Source organism: Larimichthys crocea, chromosome XIII, assembly GCF_000972845.2.
Source record: "Larimichthys crocea isolate SSNF chromosome XIII, L_crocea_2.0, whole genome shotgun sequence".
In the NCBI taxonomy this organism is placed as follows: Eukaryota; Metazoa; Chordata; class Actinopteri; family Sciaenidae; genus Larimichthys; species Larimichthys crocea.
The window spans coordinates 40,656,714-40,667,155 of NC_040023.1; positions in this window are offsets into that span (position 1 = coordinate 40,656,714).

Genomic DNA, 10,442 nt, shown 5'->3' on the forward strand with positions numbered 1-10,442 from the left:
CACAGGAAATTACATCCATCCAAGAAACACACGAAGCCACCATGAAAACGCAATTTGTCATTCTTACATTTAGTTGTTTGTACAGATTAATGAAGTTTGTATTGATGAATGAAGAAAATTGCCTACTTTCCCATTTATTTATTACTTCAGTAAACAGTTTCCTCATGAGATTATGGTCTCAATTTCTAGTTTCAATTCTTCTTTCACACAGAATGATGTTCATTTAGTAAATTATGGTCTTATTTAGAAGGTGAAATAGACGATAAAGCAGAGAATGCTTTAGGGCGTGGCTACCTTGTGACTTACAAGTCATTGTAAGTAAGTTCGTCCAGCTGAACACTCCAGACTCACAGAACTCAGATCAAACTGTCAGCGCTGATCAAATATGAATCTGATTCTGTGACTGCACTGATTATTTCTCTCCTCAAATGTTTTACATTACTGTTTAGCTGGAATATGAGAACATTTGTGATCAACGAAATGCAGCCCAACTTGTAATATGTCACCCATCAGCTCCACAAATATGGTCACCTCTGGCTTCATGTTAGGATGTCTGTGAAGCAGGTCTTTAATTTCACCAACACTGAGACATTTTACATGCAAACTTAAACACTACTGTGGCCTGTGAGGGTCCTATCAGCAGCCACTTGTGGTGTAAACTAACAGACTTATAAAGCATGCTACTGATAATGACCTAGACACTTACACAGTATGCTGCAATCTGCCCATGCCCTTACATTAAAACATCATAATAAAGACCTTAAACCTTAAAATACATTTTTACTGTGTTAATTTGAAGCTGTGAGGCCGAAAATCCAATGCCAAAATAGCATGACGCTCCTGTTATATACAACAATGCAGTAAAGCATATACAAGACAAACATAGGAGTGGCAGAAGTCTTTCTTTGTAGGGTTGCTGTTAATGATTATCATAAATAATCGTGTTATCAAAATGATAACATATTGCAAAAGGTCTTGAGTTGTATCAAGGAAGTACTGAACTGATGGTATGTTAAAGAACTGGTTGGTAGGTATTGAAAATTAAATAAAAAGAAACTTGCTATGGTAGTGTTGCTTTTGGCACGACTTATGGGTTAAATTCTGTGCCCAATTATGTACCCAATATTGTGCCAACACGGAAGACAACATTTGTATACCAAACAAAGTACTAAATGTTCCGTGTGATAAATTAGTCATGCAATAAGGATCATCCCTTAGAAAGATTGTCAAATACAATCATTTCTTTTACTTCGGATATATATTATTTAATTGTAATATGTAATATTATTATATGCAATAATATATGCAAGAATATATCCCTCAATCCATAACTGCTGCTTATAAAGGTCGTGAGGGGGTGCAGAAATCTATCCCAGCTGAGGTTGGGTGCAAACACAGGGCACATAGAGACAAACAACATTCACCCTCACATTCATCAATTAATCTACATGTCTTTGGACCATGGGAGGAAGCTGGAGTACATTCAGGGGCTCTATTTACATTAAATAGCATAAATATAATATTCATAAATATGTCTCATTACTTCATGCATACATACATTATCTGTAACGTCACATGTCACATGTTTTGCAGCATGAAATGCAAATCAGACACAGATTTAGAAGTTGGGTGCATGAAATAACAAAGCTGGAACACAATAGGTAGATAATCAGAGTTTAGTCCATGAATCCACCTGGATAGTATCTGTTTCAGACACAGAAACAGGGTTTACTTGATCCGAGTGTTTGATTGGTGGCCAGAGTGTAATGTCAGGCTTTGTTTTTCTAAAAACTGGATCTCGCTCGACTTCTATGTCGCACGGTGAAACAACTTTTCTCATGGACCGCCAGGGCCGAAACTGACAACCCCACCCACATGAATGGGAAAACGTTTTCTCAGCAGTGCCAGATCCTGTCTGAATGCAGCCTAAGTAGAGATCTTTCATGTTTTTTGTGAGGTCACTGTGGGTTCCCCTACAAACTTGAAAGAGGAGGGATGTTGCAATCTGTAACCTCACCATTAGATGCCACCAAATCCTACACACTGGACCTTTAAATGATAGTTTGTCACTGTGGCTGACTTTCCTCCAACTAATGTACACACAAAGTATTTCCTTCTCCCTCACTTCACCTCTTTCTACAGCATTTTCTCTCCTTATGTGATTTGCTAATCTCTCCTTCCCTCTGGATCACAGGTGAGTCCCTGGTCTGTCACACCTGCAAAGTGGGGATCGGAGGTAGATGTCTATTCAGATCCACTAAGACCTGCTGTGACACTCAGCCCAACTGCTACATGGCGTGTATGTTTGTGTGTTTGTGTGTGTGGGTATGTTTAATGACAAATGTTCAGTGGCAGAGTTAAGAAGAATTTTCTAACCACAAACTATTCAACACTGCCAAAGATGAGAAACCTGTCCTGACAATAGAAACTGAGGAGTGGCCAAACACACCTAGGTCCTAACTGGAAGACAACATCTGTATACCAATTAAAGCAGGTAAAATCCGGAGTCTTAGCCAAGAAACATTTCAATCACACTGTCAAGCCACAACGTGTTATTTTTATATTTCTGTTTGTGTACAGATTAAGAGATATATGACGTGTATGAGAGCTGGGTTTTTTTTTTATGTTGGCAGAACAAGTCTGAAGGAGGAAGCAGACACAAAGAAAGTCCTTCACATGTAACAAACAAATGCAATTTATTGTGAACTCATCACATGCACATAGCTATACCTGTGATCCATTCTCCTCAGCAGCCAAGAAGCAGCTCCGTCCAGCATGTAGCATATAAGGGATTCCTTTGACAGAAATTAAATATATTATATATCATATTCAGAACTGTTTTCAGTTTTAGTGTATAAGAATTGCCTTTTATATCTACAGATGCAGCATGTCTCTTCCTTGGAGTCCGCCATGTGGAACTGTGTTTTTACGGAAGCCCAAAAGGGACAAACGACAAGTTTGTAGTCAGTTTCCCCTTCATGCTTGAACCTAGAGGGAGAAGTGATGGGTATTCAGTCGGTTACAATCTGAAACTTCACCACTGGATGCCACTAAATTCTACAGACTGGACAAAGTTACATTCTTGCAAACTTTACAATGTACAACATTTTCACATGAATTACCTTGAGCCTACATTGCAACCATACATAAATCAGATCACAAACAAACATAAATACATGTTAAACTTATGTTGGTACCACATACTTTAACCCAATGACATCACTAATTACATCATCCAGAGTGGTTGGGGTACTTCCTCTTTTTGACCGCATGGCGTGTATGGTAAGTAAATAACAAAAGCTAGCTAATTAACTTATGCAACTGAGAAATACGCCAATAAACTACATTAACAATACTTGTACATGTATTAATTTGAACCAAATGTTATTTTAACCAAAGATGTTTGTGAGATTAAACCAAACATAACATAAAACACAAAGAAACACAGGCTAGTCTGTATCGTTATTTGCTGACTAATGATGGACTACTAACAGTTAACAAATAGCAACTGTGGTTAAACAGAACAGTATGATATTAATGGTAACACATGTTTTCTCACCCACTTTGAGTAAAAAAGTAATATAAATTTATTTTAATCTTTAAGTAAAGCCAGTGTTTGTCTTTGTCTGTTGCGCTGTACTTTCAGCCAATGTTTCTGTTGCTATGACTTACTTCTGATGTGAAAGGCCACAACAACCACAATACTTGTTATGCCAGAGGCAAACTCTAATGCCACAGAGAGATCCATTTATACTGAACTGGGTGTAGGCCTACACATAGATGGTAGTCATGGAACTAAGTAACAAAGTATAATTTTGAGATTCCTAAACTTTAGTTTTTCCTTTTTATTCTACATTTTACTTCTCCTTCACTACGATTTTTTAAAAACTTTTTACTCCACTACATTTATTTGCACACAGAATTTTTACATTGTTGTTTTGTGTATATTGACTCCTGTGATGTTTTAGCTGAGCGGAGTTTTTCCAGTAATGATGCTAGAACATAAAATCTGAGCATACTCATACTTAACAACAACAAAAAGTAAAAGTAGTTGGCATGCATCTAGCATGTTTAATAAGTGTCCCCAAGGTTTTGTCCTACATATGGTAATAAATGTTCTCTATAGGCAGAAACATGACTGTAGAAAATATGGTGACAAAATGTATCCAGTGCACTGCTTTAACCTTTAACTGAGTTGTACTGTGAGCATTTTGCTGCTCTGTTTATGACAGTGACATTTCATGTGACTTGCTACACCCTGCACACCCACGTCTGCCTGGACTAACCTGCTTTTCTGCTGTATTTCATCATCAAAAATTCAGATTCACAGCTATAGCTAAGATTGAAGATTTTATTATATTTCATCTTTTTTATTTTATGTTATGTTGAGAGATTTTGTATTCTGCTGTTATATTTTAGGTTGATTCCAGTATTCTACTATTTGTAGACATAGAAATGTGACTTCTTTTAGGCCACAAGGGCAAAATTAGAGCTTTATGGGAGATAATGTAGTAATGCTTTATTTACAGGTTCATAATTTTCTATTAACTTCCTGAGAACTGGTACTAAGTAAGAAAAAAATAGTTCTATGACGCATAATTTAGTTATTTTGTTGTATTTAGTTTGGCAGCACATTCTGGTTTCAAGTGTAAACTGGAATATATAACATAACAGCATACTGAAAAAATAAAATATCAATTTCAATATTTTTGAGGAGGGTCTTTTCTTTCTTTGCTACGACTTTGTAAAAAAGATAATTAATAATATAATTATGTATGTCATATAATTTTTTGACGACAAACCCCTACGTATATTGTTTTTGTTCTCTCATAAGAGACTCTCTAAATATCTCAGTAACTACATTAAACTATCCTTAGACTGTGGCCTGGAGGTCCCTGGATTCCAGTTTGGACCTTTATTACAGGGAACATACTGTATCCAAATTAAAGGTTTGGCTGTGTTACATGCTCATTGGACTGGAAACACAGCAGGTTTCCCTCATAACATTTTACTGATTTTCCAGATTTGGGTTCAGGTCGGGTGATTGTGGAGGCCAGGTCATGTGATGCAGCACTACATCACTCTCCTTTTTGGTTAATTACCCCTTACATAAACTGGAGGTGTGTTTGGGGTCACTGTCTGTTCAGATTCACTGAGACCTGCTGTGACACTCAGCCCAACTGCTACAGGGGAAAACTGGGTGAGTAACATTTCAGTGATCGTCTGCTGTCCTCTTCAGGCCATTAAAATCCTTCAGTTATGTAGCGATATGTAGACAGCTGAGTGTTTGAGGCCTGTTATCTCATCATAAGCATTCTAATTGTTCTGTTATTATAAGCTGATAACATATCTACTGGTGGATCCCATTGGGCACAGCTGCAACTCATTCTGGGTGTGCTGTGGCAGCCAGAGCTGAATATGCTGTCTTTGATGAATGCTGACATAGCCATTGTTTATTTCATTCTCCATGCCGTGTCATACCCGACATTTGTAAATTAGAGACCACCTCTGCTGACTCACCAGGCTTATAAACGACAGTCTTGATTTAATTAAATGGACGATAAAATAATGGGCAGCCGAATTTAACAGGGATTTTTTTCTTTTTATGAAAAAATCACTCTAGCAGTGCTTGCACACTTCAGTCTCAGAGGACTTACCAAAACTTCCTCCCTCAGTCTCTGACAAACCTCTGGAAGTACCTGGAAGAACTGCCTGCCTGCCTGACTCCTCTGTAGTTAAAGCTCTCAAGTAGGAGGGCAGCAGGACGCACAAGTCATGAATACAGCAACAGAATAACAAACAAAAGTACAAAAACAGCATTCACTTACATGCACACACCGAGTATTCACTCTGCAAGGATCTCTTTCTGAAAAGGCTTTCTTTGTATCTGTAAGGTCATTCTTTTCAGTGTTGATCAGGCTGATGAGACGTGAATCAGTTTACATCAGTAAGAAGACAAGGAAGTGCAGAAGTCAGATAAGCTGATGTACAAACAAACACAAGCACACACTCACTGTACATGTGCACACACTTAAAAGCACTGTACATGTGCACACACTTAAAAGCACTTACAGCGTTGCTTGTGTACAGTTTCACCACCAGTAGATTTACACTGTAAAGTTAGAAATGTTCCCTTCTTGATGATGTTTGCTACAGTATGTTCTAGATTAATATATTTTTTGGAAGGGGTTCAACAGACAAAAAGCTGCCTAACAGATCAAATCACTCACATCTCACACAAGACGATTCAACTCTTGTCGAATTCAAACCCTGGGCCGCTGTGTCAAGTCTTCATACATGGGGCGGATCCTTTACCAACTGAGCTAATTGACAGCTAATTGTCTTTTGTGGTTTGTCTGTAATTATAGCTGCTTCACATTAACACTTGTTTTGCTAATGAGGGAACAAAGCCTTTAACTGTAACTTAAAGTGTAATTTCAGGGGCTGGACCACACCTCAACCACACTACTTCCGACAGTCCTATAGATTCCTCCTAACCCTCTGGGTCCCTTCACTCTCGTATCCTGCACGCCCTTCCCGCCCACCCCATTTCTATCACCTTTTCTCCTCTCTTTCCTAGGACCCCTCAGGGGGGTCCGTCATGCCCAGGTGAAACAGCGGATCCCTTACCGAAGCTTCCCCACACCGCAGCATCAAATCGAAGAACTACATGAGATCACACTGCACTCTGAATCATTAATTTTGTCAAGAAATCATTTTGATGGTGTGATCCGTGCTAGTGAACTGCTAAAGCCAACTTCTCTATTTCTTATTCTTCCTAGTGGACCTCAGAGAGGATGAGGGTGTTTTTCCTCTGCCTACCAGCTGGATCTTACTTGAGAGACAGAGATGTTACAGAGACTGGAAACTATTTTAACTCTAATTTGATACATATTTCTTTTACACTTCACTGTTTTTAACTAATTTTTCTATCTTCACGTTCATGTTTTTTCTTTCTTATGATGCTTTTCTGACCCCTTTGCATTTCCCTACAAATATTCTAGCCTTTTCTGTCTTTTTTTCATGCTACCATGAAAGCAGTTGCACACAAAGAAAACAGTGGTGCGGACACTAACGCAGTAGATTCAAATTTCTTATTTCTATATTAACTTAACTCAGAAAGAAAGCAGAAGCTCATATTTCCCTAAATGTTTAGCACTGAGGTCATAGCTTAAAATTCACACAAAAGTATTTTTAATATATATTTTTATTTCTATTCTGTAAGCAGACCATAAGTGCACTACTTGATGCTTTTTATACCATAAAAGTAACAGGAGTGTCTCTTCATAGCTTTAACAAAGAATCCTAATATCTATTTAGAAATTGGTATTATTGACTGAAGCTTTGGTTTCTTTTGAAATCGAGATCTTTTGATTATGACTGTCTTGTTTTGTCTTTGTTTGGTTATCTGAAAGACTCCACTCTTCAAACAGACATCTGTTTTGTTTGTTTTGAAATGCCATGAGCGTCAGAGAGAATATATGATGACGAATGAAAATTGGTGTCAACATTATTTGATATTCTACATCCAGTGACCGATCCAAATCCCTGATGACACACCTTTGACATAAAAGCAGATGTCCAGAGCTGCTGAAACTCACTGGAAACACCTGTGCTGTTGGAGATCTTCTTATTTGTGCTGATAATTTTCTTGATTAAATACACATCTGTGTGAGAGGAAGATGGAAAAGTTTATTTGCATCTCTGTGGCATTGATGACAATGTTTGTTACAGGTAAGAGCACCACACAGGAGGCATTCGAGTATATTTGGTGTCGACAAAGAAGAACATTATCTCCAAATTCTTCTTTGAACACTTTTCATCCCTAAATCTTTAACTTAACTTTCAATTAAGACACAAAGGTTGTTACGAGTGTTAAACAGCATGAAGATGAATTTAGTGACAGTGATTCTATTATCTTAATTATGTAGAAACTTGATGGTTTTGAAGAAAATGAAAGAAGTAATAATACACTTTGTATTTTTTACCAATGAAAATGAATACTAACAATATAGAGAAGGATTATTACGATCTGAGCAACATTGTCATAAAATCACACATTTTTATTGCTTGAGAATGCTGCTGTTTTCATTTCCAGTTTCCAATAATCAATCTAATAATAATGATCACTGCTGTGACAAGTGAATGTGGACAGTATGAGATCATTATAGCTTATCTCTTCAAGAAAGTACTTTGTGTTTTTTCTGTTTTTGCTGGTTGTTGTTTTTGTCAAGGAGATTGGACTGAGTTTGTGGGGTTATATGTCAGCTTTTTGCAAGTGTTATCTACAACAAATGATCTATAATGGGGAAAATAATAGTAATACTGAATAAAATAAAATAAAATAAAATAAAAATAAAATGCATCAGCCATCATTTCTTGTAACTTTGTAACAGCAAACCTGCCTATGATTAATTACCCCTAATTTTCATATTAATAGAATATAGCCATGTAAAAGAATTTAAAATATACACTTTGGCTCAGAGTATGTACATGCTTAAAGGTCCAGTGTATAACATTCAGGGCTCCTCTTCCAGAGTCTGCCATGTTTCTACAGTAGCCCAGAACGGACAAACTAAACACTGGCTCTAAGTAGGGTCTCTCATGTTTTTTCGGGAGATCACAGCCTCACCCTCCCCTTTACATGCTTAAAGGGGAGGGTGAGGTGAGGTGCTTATGAGGTGCTTATTCTCAGCTTATGTCCTCCTTTGTAAGTCGCTTTGGCTAAAAGCGTCTGCTAAATGCAATGTAATGTAATGTAATGTAATGTAAAAGGTGTGTTCAATTGTTTGTAATCTGCCACCTCACCACTAGATGCCACCAAATCCTACACACTGGACCTTTAAATGATAGTTTGTCACTGTGGCTGACTTTCCTCTAACTAATGTACACACAAAGTATTTCCTTCTCCCTCACTTCACCTCTTTCTACAGCATTTTCTCTCCTCATTTGCTCAGCTAAATCTCCCATCTTCCCTCTGGATCACAGGTGAGTCCCTGGTCTGTCACACCTGCAAAGTGGGGATCGGAGGTAGATGTCTATTCAGATCCACCGAGACCTGCTGTGACACTCAGCCCAACTGCTACAGGGGAAAACTGGGTGAGTAACATTTCAGTGATCGTCTGCTGTCCTCTTCAGGCCATTAAAATTCTTCAGTTATGTAGTGATATGTAGACAGCTGCGTGTGTGTGTGTGTGTGTGTGTGTGTGTGTGTGTGTGTGTGTGTGTGTGTTTGTGTGTGTTTGTGTGTGGTTGGGTGTGTTTAACAGTGTTACGCAATGATACTGAGCTTTTCTAACCACAAACTATTTAACACTGCTGAGGATGAGAAACCTGTCCTGACAGTACAAACAGAGGCGTGGCCGACATCAAACACACCTAGGTTAATCTCAGAGAACAGCAGAACCTTACCAGTCTTTTTACATGTTTAAGAAGATCAACTACATTTAACATATATTTTACATTTCTACAATTTTTCAAAGTAAAAGCTTTTATTCTTTTCTTTATGCATTTTGTCAAAAAAAAAAAAACTTCAGTATTTACTTGTTTTGGACTAGTGGGTTCACATGCAGGTCTGTTTTCACAGTCATAGCCAACTGATATTCTGTGACGCATGATTGTGTGTGCATGTTTTTGAAACGATGAAACTTGTTTTGAATTACGTAAGCTTCTTAACCAGCATGTGATTGTGCCAACTTGATATGATTAAGAATGTTTGTACACTAAACATGAAGCTATACCTAGCTGCTGGTTAGCATGAAGACAGTGGGGAAACCAGCTCTTAACTAGCACTCTCCCTTTCTAGGTTTAGAGATATAACCATGTGTAAGTTCACTTTAGAGAGCTGGCATGTGGATTTTTAGCTAAGTGTTGCCTGCTGGTTTTGTAGTTACTGTACAATATCAGAGTGGTGTCAGTCTTCTTGTGGACTTCTCAGCAAGTGAATAACCTTTAAACATATACATCATCAATTGATAAATGTATGCGTGTGGCATACTTTTGATTTGTATAGACCAAAACCACTGTGACAACATTATAAAGGTTTCTGAAGACCCGATTTGAAGCTCAAAATCTGTAGCTCTGGCCATAGCCAAGCTGATCAGTGTTTATTTTAAATGTTTGTGAGTCAGTCTGTTGCACTGACTCACAAATACCTGTTATGCCAAAAGCAAACTCTAACGTCACACAGAGATCTACTTCAGGTCAACTGGGTTAGTCAGACACAACTTTAGTATTTCCATTTAATGCTACATTTTACTTTAAAATGTACTTGTATGTATGTATATGTAAGAAGATTTTCTGATTGTATAGAGTATTTTTATTATTTTATTTAAAATTTTGAATTCACAACTTTTTTGTGTACTTTTTACTCAGTGCAGGATCTGACTACTTCTTCCACAAATGACACACAGGATCAGACACAGTGTATTAATGTACATTTT